Here is a 20,285-nt window from a genome sequence, read left to right as displayed (position 1 = left end):
ATAAATGCAGCTTATCCATGGCCAATCCACCAACAGGTATGTATTCAACAAACAAATAACTCATTCTTACTCTTACCAAGAAGGCCCTGAATGTAAATGATATGTCATCTCACCATCCAAGTAAATATGGAAAGACTGTCAAATCTGCCTACACAAATCACAATGCTATCATGTTTTGATCCTATATATTGTGCACAGAGGTATATATTTCTTAAACTGTAATTATCTATGAGGAATGCAATGAAGATTTGGAAAATATGTATATATGGGCCCGATCCTCAACTGGTGTAGATTGGCATAACTCTGATTTACACCACCTGAGGATCTAGCTCATCATTATATTTGAAATAAACAACATTTTTGTCCCAGGTCAGCATCAGTTCAAAAAGTTTTATTGCTCATTAGTTTTGTTTCGGTAGAGGAGCTGTTGTTTGTTTGAATAAGGGGAAGAGGTTCTGTAGATCTATTTACATGGTGAAGATAAAGGCGTCTATAGGAGGGAATTTACTGTGAGCTAATCAGTAAAGGGGCATGGATGCAAACACAAAAAGTTGTCTGGAAATGTTGAAAATCAGATGTATGTACTAGCGGCAGTTGGGAAATTTTCAGGGAAAGGTTTTCGTTTGTTTGTTTCTTCGTTTTGGTCAGAACATGCCAATTCTTTGAAACCAGAACCGTTGGTGGGAAAGGATCGGTTTTGACAAATTTCCTGTTTTGCAACATTTTGGGAAATAAGTTTTGAAATTCTCAAAACATCAAATTTAGCCATTTTGTAAATGAAAATGTTGAGTTTTGGGGGGGTGGGATGACTTTTAATTTCAAACTGGAAGTTAAATTATAGTAAAGGTGTAAATAATAATAAAGGTTGAAATCAAAACAAAATGTTCCAGTTGGATGAACCTGATTTTTTCTGTTTGTTTGTTATGGATTTTCAAGTCAGAAACACTGATGAGATTTCAACTTTTCTTCCTGATTCAGGGCAGAAAATTTGTTCAAAGTCTTAAAAATCCTTATAAGATGGAAGAATCTTTTCCCACTCAGCTCTCAGTTTTACCTAGATAGTTTTGCACCTCGTAACTCAGCTAGGCTCAGCAGGAGCAAAAATATCCTTTCTATCTAACTAGCCCAATCCTGCGACATGCCAGGCCTCGTCCCCTTCCATTACAGCTGGGAGCTGAGGGTACGTGCAGGATTGGACCCTCAGAATGGATGTAGGAAAAGAGTTTTTATTAATTGCCACGGCAACTGTGCCTTTAATTACGTCTTGCCCAATTAAAACACATGAAAAATGACAGGAGATGTCGGTTTCAGAATCCCTGTTCAATATCGCCTCTGTATTTCTGAATCTCATTAGCCAAAGTCACGGCATTTACCAGGTTTCTAGTTTCTCACTTGTGATGCAGAATAAAGCAATGACCCTCCTTCCCCCTCTCATCTCTTAGCATATATAAAAAAAAAGACTCAGAAACTGGGAGCAAGCAATCCCCCTGACTGATTCCTCATTCTGTAGTGGAGTAGAGTGGAGCAAATCTACTGCAGTCCATTTGCAGTGTTTCAGTGCAGGAGGAACACAATGGATCTTTTAAATCAATGGGTTTGATTATACAGCTTCTTCCCCTGTAAGCCCCGGCTGCTAGTCCTCAGAGGGCCCAATCCTGAAAAATCAGACTCTCAGCGGTTCTGCATTGGAGCAGACTCTTTGAAGTCAATGGGATCCTCCCAGGAGTAAGGATTGCTGGCAGGAGTAAGGGCTGCAGGATCTGATGTCTCACTGTTAATCCCCAGTAAGTGAGAAGTAGAATGCATGCTGACAGTGGGGTCAAAATACCAATTTCAGTACAGCATAGTAATTGCAGATATACTCATTGGGTTACAGATCAGGTCATCAGATGCCAAAAATTAATGAAAGAATTTAGTTTGCCTTTCTTTGACACCCTGCCGTTGATTTGCATAGGGCTCTCGTGCCCTGATAACGCTGCAAGCGAAAGTTCGAGAGATAATTTTTGGTTACTTTTCAAGCGGTGTCGCACAAACAAGGAATGCATTACAGGAAATGAGGAGCAGTAATTATAAAGGACAGGAAAAAACTGTGATTAAAACCAGAAACCTGTCTGTTACACTGGCAATTACTTTTAGTCACTACATGCAGCACAGAAACCACCTTTTTCAACTGTGTTTTGTCTGAGCTGGTGTATACTAGCATAGTTCCATTAACTCCAGTGCAAATACACCAGTTTAGACCACCTGAGGACCCAGCCCTGTGTCTGATTTTATAATAGCTTTGAAATTAAAGAGGAAAAGCTGAATTTCCAGGGCCAGGTCCTCAGCTGGTGGAAATCAGCAGTCAGCCAATTTATACCAGCTGCAGGGTGGGCCCCTAGGGTTTAGCTCCCCTACCATTCAGGATAGCTGGGACCAAGGGGCTGCCTCCTCAGACCAGAGGAACGCTGTCTTGATTAATACACCTAAAGGCTGCAAAACAGAATTTCAGCGCGACACCCAAAGGCTTTTCCCTTTATGCTGTGGAGAAGCCAGATCCACTGCAGGGGAAAAAATAAGCTGTTCTTTTTTTCCTGCTGGAGCTGTGTGACATGTTCAGTCCTAGTACCACCAGCGAATAGCAGGGGGAGGTGAAGCAGTAGCCCTGTGTGGTGGAGATAAGAAAGGATAAGAGAGGTGGGAAAATGGGAATACCCTACCATTTCATGACCTACATAATGCAGCACCCGATGGCGTCGGCAGAAATTGCATTTTAATGTCAAACGCTCTTGGTTTTGCAACCCATTCTGGAGAGGGATTTCACAGGAGTCTGGAAATGCAACCTTCTAACAGCAAGCCTCAGTTTCTTTATTTTGGTTTAAAGTGCAATGGCTATTTAGCAGGGACCTATGTGTTCTCTGCTTCACCAGTATCTCCACTATACCTTGGTTTGCCTTGAGGTGCACTGGACTTCTAGAAATAAGTGACTACAACATCAGACCTCACCCCTGGCTTTTTCTTTATGTTAGTTAAGGCAGTGTATACCTACTTAACAGAGTAAGACACCAGCTCTTTGGGGTTGGGACTGTCTCTCTTTTGTATGTACATGGACAGTACCTAGCACAATGGGGCTTGATCCCTGACTGGAACCTCTAGATGCTACCAAATAATGGGCATCTAAATCACCCTAAAAAGGCCACTCAGAACTTCACAGTGGCAGCAGGGATACAAGTCAGAGCATCCTGTTTTGAAAGCCCAGGAACTTGCTGTTTGAGTGAAAAGGGATGCTGCTTAGACTACTGAGACCTGCTGCAAACAGAGAAGCAGCTCTAATTCCATCCAGTAGAGGGCGGTGGTACATCCACATAGGTACTTGCTGTAGGGCCACGTTTCTCAGCCCAGCTCCCAAACAGCTCCAGAAGGGTTGCAATCTAACCTCCTGTTCTTTAAGGCTAGCTGAGAGGGAGCCTCCTGAAATGATGGGCAAGGAGCCTTGCACCATTTCTCTGCTGTGACCTGGTGTCACGGTGTGGAAAAGGTTGAGTCCCACTGCTCTAGCACAACAGAGTCTTCACAACAGAGCAGTGACCTTTTAAAAATGCATCTTTAGGAATCTGCACACTGAATATTAACGAAATCCCTGAAGTTCCCAATGACAGATGGTGCTTTCCCGACCCAGCCGTTCTCTGTTACGCACCGCAGCAGTTTTCTGCATGCGTGTAGGCACTGTTATTTGCACTTAGTGTGATCTAGGAAAGGTCGCCTGCTCCTTCCATTCTACCCCAGCACCAAGCTCACGTTGGATCAAACAAAAGCGCCGCTTCTAAATTCAGGTTAAATAAATCATCAGTCTTATTGTGAAGCCAAAAATGAGATTGGAGGAGACGGCTGGTAATTGGAAGCACTAACAGTAACCAGTAACAGTAACCTGCTCTGGCAGGTCCAAGTGTGATGCTATTTGACTTCCGGATATGCAGCAGCAGACTGGATCAGACACTGCACTCAGCAAACAGGCAGTCGTCTCTCAACCTCAAATGTGCCTTATTTAAAGCAATAGGGCTTGAAGGCATCACACCTTTTGCATGGAGGATACTGAAATTTAGAGTAATAGGCCTGGTCTACACTGGGCGGGGGGGATCGATCTAAGATACGCAACTTCAGCTACGGAAATAGCGTAGCTGAAGTCAACGTATCTTAGATCGACTTACCTCCCGTCCTCACGGCATGGAATCGATGGCCGCAGCTCCCCCATCGACTCCACTTCTGCCTCTCACACTGGTGGAGTTCCAGAGTCGAAAGGGAGCGTGTTCGAGGATCGATTTGTCACGTCTAGACAAGACGCGATAAATTGATCCCCAATAGATCGATCACTACCCGCCGATCTGGCGGGTAGTGTGGACGTACCCATAGTGAGGCACTGCAGCCTAATTCTTATTTACATTAATGGTCACTTTATACTGCTCTGGCACCATAAAGGGGACTTAGCAGAAATGAGAATCAAGCCCACTGTATATTTTCAAGGACAACTTCTTAAGTTTGTTAATGATAGAGCCCTGGCTAAATGTGTTCCTATATAACAATGGGCCAGATCCTCAGGTGGTGTAAATCAGTGTGTCTCCATTGGCACACTGGCTTGCACTGTTTAAGGCTATGTGGGTTGCCCTGGGACATAGTTACTGAACAGTACAGTTACACAGGAGAGTTTACAGCAGACCAGCTTGATGACACATTAGGGCTAAAAAGATCTCCATGCCATTTCCTTCCAATACAATGGTAGCGAACAGCTGACTAAACCCAAGAAGGTCTGTCTGCATTGAGTTCCATCAAGGGCACAATTCACTCAGGGTCTGCACCTTGTCCGGTCACTTCCACTGGCCATGGAGACCATGCAGAGTGGGTGGAGAATGTTACCAAATCAGAAAGGTACCATTTTGCACATATATAAACGGATCCATAAGGGGTAAGGCTACAATGAATCTGGCCCCTTATCCTTTGTAGACAGCTTCCTGCAACATGAGCTACTTGGACTTGATGAATGACACTATGCTTCATGTTCCCAAGCCATCTCAATCACTTGTCCAACATGTCATATTTTGCAGTTGTGCATTTCACCCAGAAGTCCCTGGTTTTCATACTTTTTCCCCAGATTAAAACTGCAAGAGCAATTGAGGATTTATGGTGCACATTCTGCCGGAGAGTCTTTTGGGACAGAAAAAACAAAGCATAACAAAAAACAGCTGCAACATCAACAGAAGTGACCGTGCCATTGATACGTTAGCTTTTAAACGTAGTCAAGTGTGTCTTGTAGTGTGGACCAGGTTTTACTTCTTATTAGTGCTTTTGATAGAATCTCACTGGCATTCAGCCCTCTGACAGTGGCTCTGTGCAGCTCAGAAGATGCCGTTGGACTCTTTGTTTGAGAGTATTTCTAGCTAAAAGATTAGCATTTAACTGCAGAGAAAGGATTTTATAAAGCGTAAGGTGTTTGCTCATCAGCATAGGCGACAGTTGCACGTCACAAGGAGGAAGGTGGCAAAATGAGATTCTAGATTAGAAAGCTTGACATTGAAGCTGGCCCGGTATAGCCCCCAAGATCATTAGAAGGAATTGCACAGCCCGGCAGGGATAGACAACACTCCACAGAAGTATTTAGTCTCACTGCCTGATTGCTCACTTGTGATACGGTGGTTAACAATCCCGTTCTGTAGCATATGTAGCTGACACTTTGAGAAGCTGCCATTTATTAAGAAGTTCAATCAGGCTGCCCAGCAGCAAAAGTCAGCTTCCAACCGGCTAGGCAAGAGTGGCCAATAGCAAATGAAAGCCCATGGCACAGTTTTATCACCCAGCTCTAGTCAGCTCCTTTTAATTAAGGCAGAACAAAATAGCTTTCAAAAGGGCTTGTTACCAGCAAAAGAGTGACATGAATGCAGAGAAGAATCATCCTTGATATAAATAAGAACTGAAAATGAAATATATAGAGGAGACGCTACGGCTGTGGTGTCCCGGTATGGATAGACTGTGTTTAATGGTTATTCCCCCACCATGACCACCACCATCACCACCACCACCACACTGCTTCAATCAGCCTGATGGGTTCCAAAATTAAATCTGCTTGCCAGCATTGCCAACTGCAAGATCTCAAGGAAGGCTTTCCTTAAAGTGGTACCAGGACATGTCTTTCAAAAGAAATGTTTCACCGCTTCAGACAGTGGCGATCCTTCTTTAGACGGGAGATGTTTTGGGTTACAACTCTTTGGAGTCTGATCTTTGGTGCAATCACTGGCAAGGAATAAAGAGGAGAAGAAAAAAAAAGAAAGAAAGAAACCAAACAACCAGAGCTGGCAAGTTTTCATCTTCCAAGGTCACTGCTGATTTCATTTGGAAAGTGTTCTGCTCTCCTTTGCAGTTTTGGCTAGAGCAGTAGCCCTAACCGTATGTACAATGGCCATCTGGAAATCTGCTCCTCACTTTAGAGAGCTTTACATCAATTTGCCTTGAGACTGTGTTTACTCACTGGCACTGCTGTTTCTTTTCAGGGGCTGCATGTGCTGCTTCCTAGTTTACTCCAGTTTCTACTAATAGCCAAAACAAACAGTGGTAACGTCTATAATTCTCCATGGAGGAGGCAGCCGCATCCTGAGGACGGAATGCTTCCTCCAGTGTTTCTTGATAATTTGTACCCTTTTTTCTTTTTACAGCCATGTAGTTGTTGAGTTCTGCTTTTGTTACATGCATTCAAGACTACTTGTACCCTGTTTCTTTCTCCGGCTTAGGAAATGCTCAGAGGTATAATCAGGTCCTTCCACAGTATTTAATTAGCCATAATTAAAGGCATCTACACAAAGTACAGGCTTTTCAACGCCTATTCTTGTGTTCCACTGCTAATGAATTAAATAATTAATTGGCATTGAAAAAATACAATAGGAAACATCAATCTTTTAAAGTGACACATTTTTAACCATTTTGTTAAAGTATTAACTTAGTATCTAAGGAAAACAAGATAATTTGTAATAAGGGGAGTGAAACTCCTCACAGCCTGGGTGGATTTTGTTGTTTACAATGGCATGGTGATTTCAGAGTATCGATGGGGTCATTCGGGGCTTTACCACAAGCCCTGTGCAGGGGTATCTTGATGTTGCAGGAGCAGCCCAAGATGCCGCTTGTTCCTTCCTCACCCCCTGGGCGAATACCTAGTGCAGCGTACACACTGGTGCATCTGTACTGGCTTGCACATTGAGGGGATGGAGCCAAGGCCATTTTTGGTGTCTCCCACACACACACCACTACACACTGGTGCCAGAATCATGGGGGCCACAGGAACATCCCCCACCCCTGTTTTTTCCCTGCAAAACAATAGCTTCTTCTGCGAAGGTGCTGCAATTACACCTTTCACCCACCAGGGGCTTTTGCACCACTCCCCATGGTTTGGGTAGGAACCCCAAAGAAACAAGGAGACATGTTTACCCCCTTACTGCCCTGCACAGCCACAATCTGGCATCATGATCCTTCATTTCTCACCACTGACAAAACATCAAAAGTTTGGCCAAAAATCAAGCTGGTCCAGTGATTGGGGTGCTGCCCTTAGACGCAGAAGAATTGGTTTGAATTCTCTGCTCTGCAAAAGGTTTCCTTGGACAAGTCACATAGGCCCAGATCCTCAAAGGCATTTAGACGCCTAAATGCCTTTGATTTCAATGGACGTTAGGTGCCTAAATAACTTTGAGGATCTGGGGCTTGGTCTCTCTGTGCCTCAGTTCCCCATCTGTACAATGAGGATAATAGCACTGCCCTACCTCACAGGAGTGCGATGAGGATAAAGAAATTACTGTGGTGATGGAGGCTGTATGAATGCCACAGAAAGATTTGAATTGGTTAATGTGGCTGATCCAAGAATAATTTCTCAAGCAAGAAAAAGATCTTGAAGGATTCTAATAATAATCTGAAATCTATAAAAGAAACTTCATAGGGGGAGCCTGATTCTCCACTGCATTGCAGCTTGGGTAATCATTCATTACAGTGCAAACTGGGTATAAAACCCACCAGCTCAGAATGGGCTCACTTGTCACTCATTCTGCCCAGGTACAGATGCCTACCCATTGAAGACGCAGCCCTTTTGCACTGTAGTGGTGCCCGAAATGACTGGCACACAGAGGTATGCCCAGTTTCCAGTTGGTGATTTAATTAAATGCAACTGCTTCCCCAAAGAAGTGGCATCTGCTCATTGTATTTGATCAGCAAGCTGACTCGCAGCACAACATTGCAATATATGAAGGTCATAAATCTCATTAATTGCATTTAAATGACAAGGCCTTGTGCTGGAAAAACTGGGGAAAAAATTGATTTGCAGCCTTACTGATGTCTGTTAGCTATATTCTCCAGCCTGAGGCAAAATGGACCCTGAACCTGTTCACTTGGGGTGCCTAACTATTTGCGTCTCATTGACGTCAATAGGCATCCTTCCACTGATCTCAAAGGGCTTTGGCTCAGGACCTTGGAGCCAAACCCACCACCAGCCTGACTAAAAGGACTTGGCATGGGGGTAGGGGAAGAGGGAAGTCCTGTTGTGATTGTGGCGCATGGGTTCTTCCGCCCTCAGACCACAAAGTGCCACATCCAGGCCACTGTATCAGCCCTGCAGTAGATACTGCGTTAGTATCATCAGCCCATGTGCACCCCTCCATGACATGTTTGGCCACTGGAACTGGGTAGCCAGGGTGCCATCATTCCTGGCCTGCCCCTTCTGTCTCTCCAAATTGCACAAGCAGTGCAGACTTCTGCATTGGCTCACAGCATCCTGCCTCCCTCTCATTCCACAGTGGAAATGAGTCAATTCTAGAGTGGTCCGAGCTCAGGGAGCCAGCTGAATGACAGGTGGTAGGAAGGCAGCATAAAGAGTGGCACTCATTCATTTCAAGCTAGCGTGTGTTTCTCTGAAGTGGCCTGCACTCCAGAAGACATGTGTTAATCAGCACACATTGTGCTCTTTTGCATTCCCATGCAGTACATGTTATTGTGTGATCCCCACGCTCCTGCTATCTGTACTGACAAGAGAAGTGCCCCAGCTGCGAAATGTTGCAGATGGATTCAGATGCAGAGCAGAACTCTTTCCAGAGTTCGGTAGATGTTTGGATCTGGAGAATTACCCTAGAACTCTGGACTGTCTAACATTTTAACTAACACAGTGATGCATATTCTGAAGAACGTAAATATTGAGGAAATCCATGTACTCATAGTAGAAGGGTTATTATGTATTCATTTCCCTGAATTTGTTTTTCCTCCTAGGGCATCACTGTCAGAAATTTAGTCTCAACATAAATTAAGAAAGTACATTTCTTTCGTTGTGTTTATTCACTTCCTCGCTACTTTTCCAGAGTCAGTCATTTATAACGGGTCTCCTCCAACACAATTAGGGTATGTCTATACTACCCGCCAGATCAGCGGGTAGTGTTCGATGTATCGAGGATCGATTTATGGCGTCTCATCTGGATGCCATAAATCGATCCACTAATCGACACCTGTACTCTACCTCGGCAGGAGGAGTAAGCGGAGTCGACAGGGGAGCCGCAGCAGTCAACTCGCCGCCGTAAGGACGGCCAGGTAAGTCGAACTAAGATACTTCAACTTCAGCTATGCAAATAGCTCTCCTGGGAGACCTGCAGAGGTAGAGAGGGATTTGCTTTATTAAGGCCCCATCCAAAGCCCATCAGTGGACGTCTTTCCACTAACTTCAGTGGGCTTTGATTTAGCCACTAAGGCCCCGATTCGGCGACGTGATGTGTGTGAGCAGATCTCTGCTCGTGAGCTGCATTGGCTCCAGCAGGGCTCTCTGGGGGAGCAGGGCAGCAAATGCATGCATTGAAAGATTGTGAAGAAACGAGTTAAATTGCAGTTGACAGTTAAATTTACATATCACTCGCATCTTGCCCCATCTTGGTTTGTGGCCAGTCTTTCCTAGACTGTGGGTTTTGGGCACAGCAACACTTATCATTACAGCTATGTGGGAATTGCCACATTTCTGAAAAATGTGTTTTCATTCCAAACTGAAATGAAACCAGAAAATTTCTAAAATTTCCCATGAAACAAACTTTTTGAAAAAAATTGAGTTTGGGGTCAATTGAAACGTTTTGTTTCAGTTCCAACTTTTTAATGCTTATATTATGGTGTAATTTATAATGTAAGCTAAAACACATTTTGAAATGAAAAGTCATTTTGAAAGGAAACATTGAAATGGTCCCACAAGGCTCAAATGGTATGCTCCATTCAACTGATCCAAGTGGTTAGTTTCTTTTCTTTAACAATATTTTCTCAGAACTGACACATTTTGATTTCAACGAATTGGCATGTTCCAATGGAAAAAATGCTTAGTTTAGAAATTTTTCACCCAGCTCTACTTATCGCTGTTGTGTTTAGGTTCCAAATGGAAAGGAGGGATCTTTCATTCCTTCGCATAGATCTACATGCTTTATGAGCAATTGCTTAAGGTTCACATTATACTGATAATCAATCACTGCGCTGACTTTTGTACCAGGGCTGCTTCATATAGCAAAAATATGTTAACTAGCTGTAGTTCCATTAGCAAGTAAGGTTTGCCCGGGTTCCTTTGGTATACACGCTGGCACTATTTTTATTAATTAATTTATTTATTTTTGGTGGTTTAGAAGAACTGTGGTGTTCCGAAATTGGCACAATCACAGTTTCTACCTCATTTATAACCAATATAAAAAAAATGCATAAACCATCGTACACAGCTGTAGCGGTGGAGTTAGATTCAATTTTGGCTTTCTGCTGACTTGACTTGCAGCCAATACTCTTACATACATCATCTATGATTGCCTTTAAAGGAGGAAACACAGCTTTAATTCTGCTACTGAATTTATAATTATTTTGTTAAAAGATATAAAAGTGTTAAAACAGACATTAAAATCATTAAATTTTCAACTAATGCATTACTATGATGCTAAGGAGTTGGCTAAAACTGGAAAGAACCAGAAAATTCGCAGTTAGTGCTTTAACTCTGTTATTAACCTGCTCCTTTATGTGTAATATTGATCTTGCGAGCAAAATCCCGCCCCCTCTTGAAATCAGTGGAAGTTTGCCATTGACTTCAATGGGTGAGGTTTTCACCTTGTATTTTTACAGACAGGGAACTGCTATTGACTTCAGTCCAAGCTACATTTGTATAAGAATGGCAGACCCTGCCTTGTAATCGCAGTGGGTGGTTTCCAAGAGCCATAATGCTGCAATATTAGGGTGAACATATACCACAATAATGAGCATAGTATAAAAAACAAAGCAGACAGCTAGGGGGATCAGCCATTGTACATGTGAACTATTGTCTTTCTGGACTTCATTTAAAACAGCAATATTAGAAACCGAGGGACAGATCCTCAGCTGGTGGTGTTTTGACTTTGATGGAATGAGCCCAGAGTTCTCTCTTTAAGACATCACTTTCTTAGCTTTCTCCTGAGCTGACAATTTGTACAAGCTCAGGATCTGACCACAGCTGTGGATCTGGTATATAGCCACCAATGGGACAGTAGGGTGACCACACAGCAAATGTGAAAAATTGAGACAGGGTGGGGGGTAATAGGAGCCTATATAAGAAAAAGATCCAAAAATTGGGACTGTCCCTATAAAATCGAGACATCTGGTCACCATATGGGACAGCAACACTGATATGAGGCATTATAAAACAGGGTCAGAGTCTGTTCCCTTTATTCATTCTGAGTAGTACCTTGCTGTGCAAGGAATGCCACTGGGGGGAGGGATAGCTCAGTGGTTTGAGCATTGGCCTGCTAAACCCAGGGTTGTGAGTGCAATCCTTGAGGGGGCCATTTGGGGATTGGTCCTGCTTTGAGCAGGGGGTTGGACTAGATGATCTCCTGAGGTCCCTTTCAACCCTAATAATTTACGATTCTATGTTCAGTTTATGAAAGCTAAATATAACTCAAACATCATTCTGGGATGGATAAGTAGGACTGCTGTAAGCAAGACACAAGTAGTAATTCTTCTACTCTACTCTGCACTGATAAGGCATCAACTGGAATATTGTGTCCAGTTCTGGGTGCCACATCTCAGGAATGATGTGGACAAAATGGAGAAAGTCCCCAGGAGAGCAAGAAAAATTATTAAAGCTCTAGAAAACATGACCTATGAGGAAAAATTGGGAAAAAAAAGGTGGGGGGGGGTTGTTTAGTCTGGAGAAGAGACCACTGAGAGGGGACATGATAGCCATTTTCAAGTACATAAAAGGTTGTTATGAAGAGGAGGGAGAAAAAATATTCTTGTTAGCCTCTGAGAACAGGACAAGAAGCAAAAGGCTTAAATTGCAGCAAGGGAGGTTTAGGTTGGACTTCAGGAAAAACTTCCTGTCAGGGTAGTTAAGCACTCGAACAAATTGCCTAAGGAGGTTGTGTAGTTTTTCACGAACAGGTTGGACAAACACCTGTCAGGGATGGTCTAGATAATACTTAGTCCTGCCTTGAGTGCAGGGGACTGGACTTGAGGTTCCCTTCAGGTCTATGAGTCTATCCAGAAAGACAACGGGTAGCAGAATCTGGCCCATAATGAATAATAATAGATTGACACAGTGCTGTATATTAAGGGTATATGGCCTTATCTGGCATAATATTACTCAGACAAGTAATCCTTACTCACGTGTGTAATTCCATTGACACCAGTGGGAATACTAGCCTAAATCAGGATTCCACACATGTACATATGTTTGAAGGAGTAGGACCAAGAGTTTAATCTTTTTTATTTATATTTCCTTTCCTTGGCTATAAATGTTACACTTAATGTTGTTCATTTTGCCCCACTGTGTATTGTTACTGTTAACTTTATTAGTTTATTTCTAATTATTTTACTTCACATGAAGTCAAAACGAAAAGAAAATCTCTGCCGTATTTGATCAGCACCGTCCCTGTTATTAGAGTTCATTTCGGGCTAGAGCTGTGTAGACAAGTTTTTAAAAGCATATTCTTTACCTTCAGGGTTATAATGGCCCAGAAGTAGCTGTTATAGCCTGCTGCTAAAATCTGCCAATAAGTCTTAAAATGAATATTATTCACTTAAAATGTCATGCCATCTGCAAAGGGATCTTATTACATACTCTTACTTATGTGTCCAGGCGCATTTTGAAATGCACATTGTTTAAGCAGTAGATTGCTCAATGGTATGTTACTGCCATGAAACAGTGATCGTTTGCCGTGTAAATATATCTTTTTAAGTGTGCATAGTAACAGTCTGAATTAAAAAGTAACACTGCTGCCCTACATGCAAACTAGCTGCTTTTCAAACGGAAGTATCTTGGCTACTTCTATATTTCTTAATAAAGATTAACATTTTAAAGCTGTCTAAGGTATTTAAGCACCCTATTCCCATTAAAATGAATAGGACACTGTATGCAAATCCCCTAGGGGACTTTGGAAATGTCCACCTGCATTTTATATAAAAACAATAGATTGATTCAGCTACCATTTGGGGCCTGATCCTGAGAAGCTCTGGGCACTTGAGAAATATTTAGGTGCCTAACTCCTATTGCCCAGATCTTCAAAGGTAATGAATTGTCTAAATTCCATTGTAATCAATGGGAGTTAGGTGCCTCTGTACCGTTGCACATCTGGGCCTTGATCTCCCACCGCTTTGATGTGAGGTGTTAGAGCTCAGCACTGGAATGCCATGATGAAGTGAAGTACATTGCTCAGCCACTAGAAGTATGTAGCTTAAGTAAGGGAATATTAGTGTGTTGTTGTTTGTTTGTATTGAAGTAATGCTTAGGAGCCACAGACATGGATCAGGACCCGTTGTGCTAGGCGCTGTACAAAGGGAACAAAAAGACAGTCCCTGCCCCGAAGATTTTACAGTCTGTATCATGTTACTATTCTATTAATACTGCTCTTCACTTATCTAGCCCCTTTCACCTGAGGAGGTGAAAGGGGCTAGATAAGTGTGCAGGTGTGCAAACCCTGATTAACCCTCACAACCCTATGGAGAGGTGACAAAGCGTGAGAGGATGGCCTGGTGCTTTGGGGGGTTATGTACACCATGGAAGGGTTCGTCCTCCTTTGCAGAGACATCTCTGTAGTTCACACGTGCCAGAATTGCTGCATTGCAATGGCCCACTTAGGTACCCTGCTGCCCAGTGGACTCCTCAGCCCTGAGGTAGGCCCCAGGCTCCCTTTCCAAGGCCTGGAGAGAGCACAGTGACTTAGCAAGAGCCAACACGCTGAGCAGGGAGCTGCCTGAGCTAACCAATAGAATATGCTGAGGAGAGGGGTGGGGATTAGGCTCCACCCCCTCAAAAGGGAGTTAAGCATCTAACTCTGGGCTGGAGGAAGGTGCCTATCTACACTCAGAATTCACAGCTGGGAACTGACCTAAACCAGGTCAGCCCTTTGCTGGGAAAAAAATAAATAAAACCAAGCAGGAGGAGAAGGCAGAGTGGTGCTGCCTCCCCTATAGCTTAGTGTTTAAAGCACTCACTGGGGAAGTGGGAGATTCCCAAGTTCAAGCCCTGGTGCAAATCTCCTGCCTCCCAGGTAAGTATTCTAAGCACTGAGCTGTAGGGGGGCTCCTCCTCAGGTAAGTTTTGCAGGCCCCAATCCAAAGCAGCCTCTGAGAGCCTACCAGATTAGGCCCCACAGATGAGGAAGGTGGGTGAGGCTCTGGTGTGGAGGTAGGCACTGAGCAGCTTCCCCATGTCAGGATTTTGGCAGCTTTGCACATCGCCAGCAGCAGAAAGTTAGGTGGGGAGGGGACTTTACCGGAGGAAATGTGGGTACCTAGGGGATTTTGGCACCTACAGGGTTACGCAGAAGCTGATCAGGAATTTTGAGGATCAAATTTTTGGACTTGGACACCGGAGGTGACAGACAGGCACCTAAATCCCATTGTGGATCTAGCCCCAAAATTCTTATGTTGCATGAGTACAGATGCATAAATATGAAAGATTCTTATCTCCCCTGCCCCTTGGTTTTGTGTCTATTTTTTCTTCACCATTTTTCTGCTCTAGCTCCTGTCCTGCTTTCTTTTGGGAGTCAGCTGAGCCCAGAGAGTACTGGCACCTGGGAATCAGTTGGATTGCTGGAACAATTAGGGAGAAAACATAGGGACTAATAGCCCAGGTTTAATCCTGAAAGGCCAAGTGAGGCTTGTTAGGGAAGGCAGAGTCTGGGGCCAATCCAGGCAGGAGAAGAACCAGACAAAAACTGCTCTCCTGAGTTTAACTGTGGCAGTTTAAATGCTGGAAGCTGCAGGTAGCCTGAACCTGAATCTGAATGCTGGGGCTGATCACTGGAGGACTGCAGGCTGAAGCCCCTGGCTGGTAAACCTGAATTTTGATTTTGGAGGCTAGATCCACACAGGGGGCTTACTCAGTGGGGCAGTAACTAGTGGAATCCGCAGCCCGGAGTTAGGTGTTCAGGCTCCAGTCCAAAGAAAAGTTAGGTGCCTAAAAGTGGGATTCACGGAAGCCAGCATCTGAAGCTGGAGTGGCCTAAACTAGCCATAGGAAAAGCTGAGGAGAGGGATGTGGCTTAAGGCCCCCTGCCTCTCAGAAGGACTTAGGTACCTAACCCTGAGATGGTGGGAGATGCTTCCCTCTGCTTGGGCCTCCCAGCCGTGAATCCTCGCCTGCAGTTAAATGCCTCACCAGATCAGCTCTTTCTTGCCAAAAGAACCCGTGATGGTGATTTTGTGGTCTTCCCCCCACTATATCTCGGTGGTTGGAGCCCTCAGCCAGGGTGTGGGTTCAAATCCCCACTCTCCTCCTCAGCTGGGTTTTGTGTGAGGCAGTCAGTCTCGGGGAGTCTACCAGATTGGGTCCCGCAAGCGAGATAGGTGGAGGGGTGCCTTGTTTGTGGATCCCACCAGACCTGAGGCACCAAGCAGCTTAGGGGGCTTTGCATAGGCCCACTGGAAGACATCTAGGTACTTAGGTGCCTAGGGAATTTAGGCAGCAGCAGAGAAGGGGTTTTGAGGATCTAAACTTTGGATTGGGGACCTAAAGCGGGAGCTAGGGGCCCACATCCCATTGGGGACCTAGCCCCAGATTTTTGTGTGTGGAATGTTTGTGCACATCCTTTGCCAGCTTGGGGAAGGAGGAAGAAAGCTGTTGTTTAACCCTTGAGAAAGAAGCACCTGCGGTTATTACTTTCGTAAAGCCAGACCCGCCCCTCATGTCGTCCCTGTGTCAGACACTCTGCACCTTGGTTAAACACAGTGTATGGACGTAGGGCAGCCGTCCCCTCTGCATTACAAACTCATTGCAATCAGTTTGTTTGCAAATACTTTGCCTGATCCAAAACCCACTTAAGCGAGCATGAATCTTTTCATTGCTTTCAATGGACTTTGGATCAGGCCCCAGAAGAAAAAGAAGCTAACATCACTGAAAATTTCATTTAGTGCAAATATTCACTTCAGCTCCAAGTGCTCCCAGACTCAGGCAACATTGTTATTTTGGGCATCTGCCCTTAACCAGAGCGTGTGAAATGCACTGGTAGGTGTAGCTATGTCTTCTTTGATATGGCCAGATCAGTTTAATTTTATGGCATAATCTGCAGTGGTCTTTGATGGTTAAAAAGATTCATTCCCAGTGTTCTGGGTTTTTTTGATAGTTTATCATCATATCTCCTCTTCCTCCCCATAACGAGACAGCGGGAGTCTCCGGAGTGGAGTTATAACAAAGCAACAGCAACTCAGCAGAATCAGTTGGGTCCTGTGGGCTCCAACGTCACAGCCCTTCTGAACGTTCTGCCTCTGCAGTTTCTTCCAGCTCTAGCTGGAGAAGCAGGAGAAAATGTGAAAAACAGAACAATCGCAGTAGCTTCTTAGAGAGGCTTTACTGCACTGCAGTGTTTCCTGCTCTGAGGAGAGGGAGCTCCGGAGATGCCATGGTAAATGTGGTGATTCTGGTGGTGCATTTTGCTGCCCATCCTACCATGAAGCCATGATGCAGTATTGCTGACAGCACAATCATTACCATGACGGCATGGTGTAATGTTATCAGTACAATTGTATTGCATTGATAACACCAAGGTGACTTCACTGTGGAATCAAATGTGATTAAGAACTGAATTTGGGAGAGGAAACGTTGTTTTTTTTCCCCCTAGACAAAGATTCCATTGAATAACCATGAGCCTGATTGGCTCCCCAGAAGCGGATGAGAGCCTCTCCACTGGGAGCTGGGTCAGGCCCAAAGCAGAAAACTATCGTCACAGAGTATTGCATTTGGGATACATATATTTGTAGCATCAGGGGTGTATACAAAGGAATGAGGTGGGACCACACTGTCTAAAAATCCAACCAATTTTAGCCCTAACATAGCCACACCTAGGGTGACCAGATGTCCCAATTTTATAGGGACAGTCCCGATTTTGGGGTCTTTTTCTTATATAGGCTCCTATTACCCCTCAACCCCTATCCCAATTTTTCACACTTGCTGTCTGATCACCCTAGCCACACCTGCCTCTTCTAGCGCTGGTGGCAGGCTGCACTATCCAGCCCAAGAGCACTTTGGGAATGCCAACACTGCAGTTGGAAGGTGCTTCCCAGCCTGAGTAGAAGATGCACTAGGTCTGCTTGACCTACCATGTGAAAAATAGCAGGGTGTCATGGATAGTGGCTTGGGCTAGTAGTCCAGGTACATACCCTGGGGTCCGGCAGGTTTGTACTCAGCTGCCTTGCCCATGCTGCTGGGGCTGGACTGCTGATTTTAGTGCACTAGCTCAAGCAGTGTCAGCGCATGTCTGGCTCCCAGTACTGGGAAGCACACTCTCCGCTGCAGTGTAGACATATATCCTTCGGGTCCGTTTCTATTCTCCCAGCCTTCTTCTCAAACCGTGGACCCCTGCCGTCTAGCTAATGAGGAATGGCATCTCATTACTCTATTTTTCTCAGGTTTGCCTCGTTGTGAAAGGCTCTCTTTAAATTAATGCCACGAACCAGTTGCTTGTTGAGATCGACAGGACCCATTCAATTAAAAGGCCAATACAATTGCCCTGGACGTTGGTGGGAGTTGCATGAGCTCAGGCCTGACATGCCAAGCCATATCTAATACTAAGGGCCAAAACTGGTGTTGGATCCACATTGGTGGCCCATGGAACGTCTGTGGTCAAAACGTGGTGTTGCTCTAATTAAACAAAATCAGATCTTTTTTCTTGGTTTAAAGCTGAAAATTGTCTACCCTATTGTGGGAATTGTCAGAGCCAAACAGGGTGGATGATTCTGATCTCACACCAGGGTAAAGCAGGGATGTGTGCATTTACATCAATTAAATCTCAATAACCAGTCAAGAGGATAATATGAATGTAAGGCCTGAGCTAACAAGGAGTTGAGTATCTTTGACAAGCTGATGAGTGAGAGTACTCAGCTTCTTGGAGGATTCCTCCTTCGTGCTCAGAACAAAACAAAGGAAATCACATAACTCCAAGCTGGGCCTTAAACTCATCTGTGAGATCCAGCAAATCTAGTTCAGAGGGTCGTGCTGCCAGCGTTAGCTCTCTGAATCAAGCCCCATTACTGCTCATAACAGAGAAGCAATGCTGGTCGTGAAGGTGGGCAAAATATTTGCAGTGAAATTCAAAATGTGAGACAGAAACAGAACGCAGATTAAAGGAAGTGCAAGCAATTCTGACTTTAAGATCCACATCAGCTTTGAATGCGGTTGTTTCCACAGCCAAATGTCACGGTTTTGCTTGTCCTTGTGACTGAATTACCATTTTTGTGAAATTTTAAGAAAATGCAGACATTTCGGGGAGTGAACGTGGGCAAAATGAATTTGCCGGAAATTTCTCTGGCCTTTCTGTTGAGCTGTTTCTGCAAATTTGCACAGCCTTAGACCCCTAGTCAGGAAAGTATTCCTATTCAAGATTGAACATAAGCACATGCTTTAAATTAAGCATGTGCTTAAATATTGTCTTGCACGGAGATGGATTCAAGCACATGGTTTAGTGCTTTTCTGAATTGTGGCCCTAATTAATAGCTCACATGTACAAGCAACTTTCTTCCTGCCTTCTTTCTATAGCAGTGGTGGATAACTCCACAGCACTTGCTAGCAAACAGTGGCAAATATGTCCCTCTTTGAGTTATATGTGCTGCTGGGGAGCAATGGAGCAGCTTCGGTCTGTGCCATTACTTGGTAGGGAAAGGATTCTGCTAGCGTGAAAGGCTACCCTGCAATGAAGAGGGAGGTTTCCAGAGTTCACACAACTTTATTTTGCATACACTCATAAGACTTCACCAATTTTTTTTTTTCAAAAATGGAAACCCCCGTGCATGGTTACCAAGTATAGGGCATTTACTACCAATCAGGAACATCATAAGGGTCACTAATTAGAATTGAGCAATCTGGAGGGACAGCTATGCTGGAGATGATCCTACAGTAATACACCTGTGGGAAACATCCGAACACACGAGCAGCTTCATTTGAGCTTGGATGGATGGCATGCCTTTGCCATGTTACCTCAGACATGATGCTCAGGAATTGCCTGGGGAAAGGAACTTGGAGATGCAATTTTCAGCTGATCTGTTTTAAATGCTAAAAGCAGCAGTCTGTATTTAACTTCCTGTTGGAGTAGTAATCTGTATTCTGTGTGCACATCTCATCTCAAAATTTCCATTGGTAGAAGCCATCCTTCCTAAGCAGAGTGCTTTCAAATTGCATCTATAGATCTTCTTTGTACCAAAACATTTCTGGTTCAGTATCTAGTGCTGCCTGCATTTATGTCTCCTCATCAAATTAAGTAACTGTGCCATCAATAAAAAGGAGTAATGCAGTGTGTTCCCTTAGGATGCCTTCCCGTCCCTGATTTGTTTGGGGACTATTGCATTTGATTAAGAATGATAACAAGCTATTGGTAATCTAAGCTTGATGCAAAGCAGCTAAGATTAAATCAATCTGTGTCAGTGGCAGGCAGATCATCATTTAGGAAATGCAAGCTTATCCCCTATATTTATTAGACTGAAATGCAGTGGACTGTTGAGGCTGCCTGGGCAAATCACCATTGACGTGCCTTGGTATAGCGTCTGTTTCATAAACTTTTCTTCATCAGAATATCTCTGTGAAAGCCACATAGCAGAGGAATAGCCTATTAAAACTGATGCCATTCAGGGCTAGGCTCCATACATGTGTGTGTTAGTAATTACAAAGATAGGGAAGATGGGATTTGAGATAATAACAGTGTTCCAGCTAAATGAAAGCAATACGCTTGCAGCTTGGTTAATAAACATCTGCTTCTGACTTTGGCCCATCACCCTGCATAGAATCTATGACCTCAGAGACTTCTAATTAATTTGCTGTTCTT

General features: G+C 44.1%; 1 protein-coding gene across 2 annotated transcripts in view; it reads left to right on the top strand.

Annotated features, from left to right (window-relative positions):
* VWC2L (von Willebrand factor C domain containing 2 like) overlaps positions 1–20,285 on the top strand; it is an 83,178-nt gene that overhangs the window by 40,677 nt on the left and 22,216 nt on the right. The window contains exon 1 of one of the 2 annotated variants that reach the window (XR_005585962.1): positions 15,146–15,307. The exons of the other annotated variant lie outside the window; for it this stretch is intronic. The gene's annotated coding sequence lies outside the window, so the exon portion shown is untranslated. Of the gene's footprint in view, positions 1–15,145; positions 15,308–20,285 lie in introns of those variants that run through there. 2 annotated transcript variants of the gene reach the window in all.

Source organism: Mauremys reevesii, linkage group 11 (genome assembly GCF_016161935.1).
Source record: "Mauremys reevesii isolate NIE-2019 linkage group 11, ASM1616193v1, whole genome shotgun sequence".
In the NCBI taxonomy this organism is placed as follows: domain Eukaryota; kingdom Metazoa; phylum Chordata; order Testudines; family Geoemydidae; genus Mauremys; species Mauremys reevesii.
Note: the sequence above shows the minus strand (reverse complement) of the source record. Positions and strands in the feature narration are given on the sequence as shown.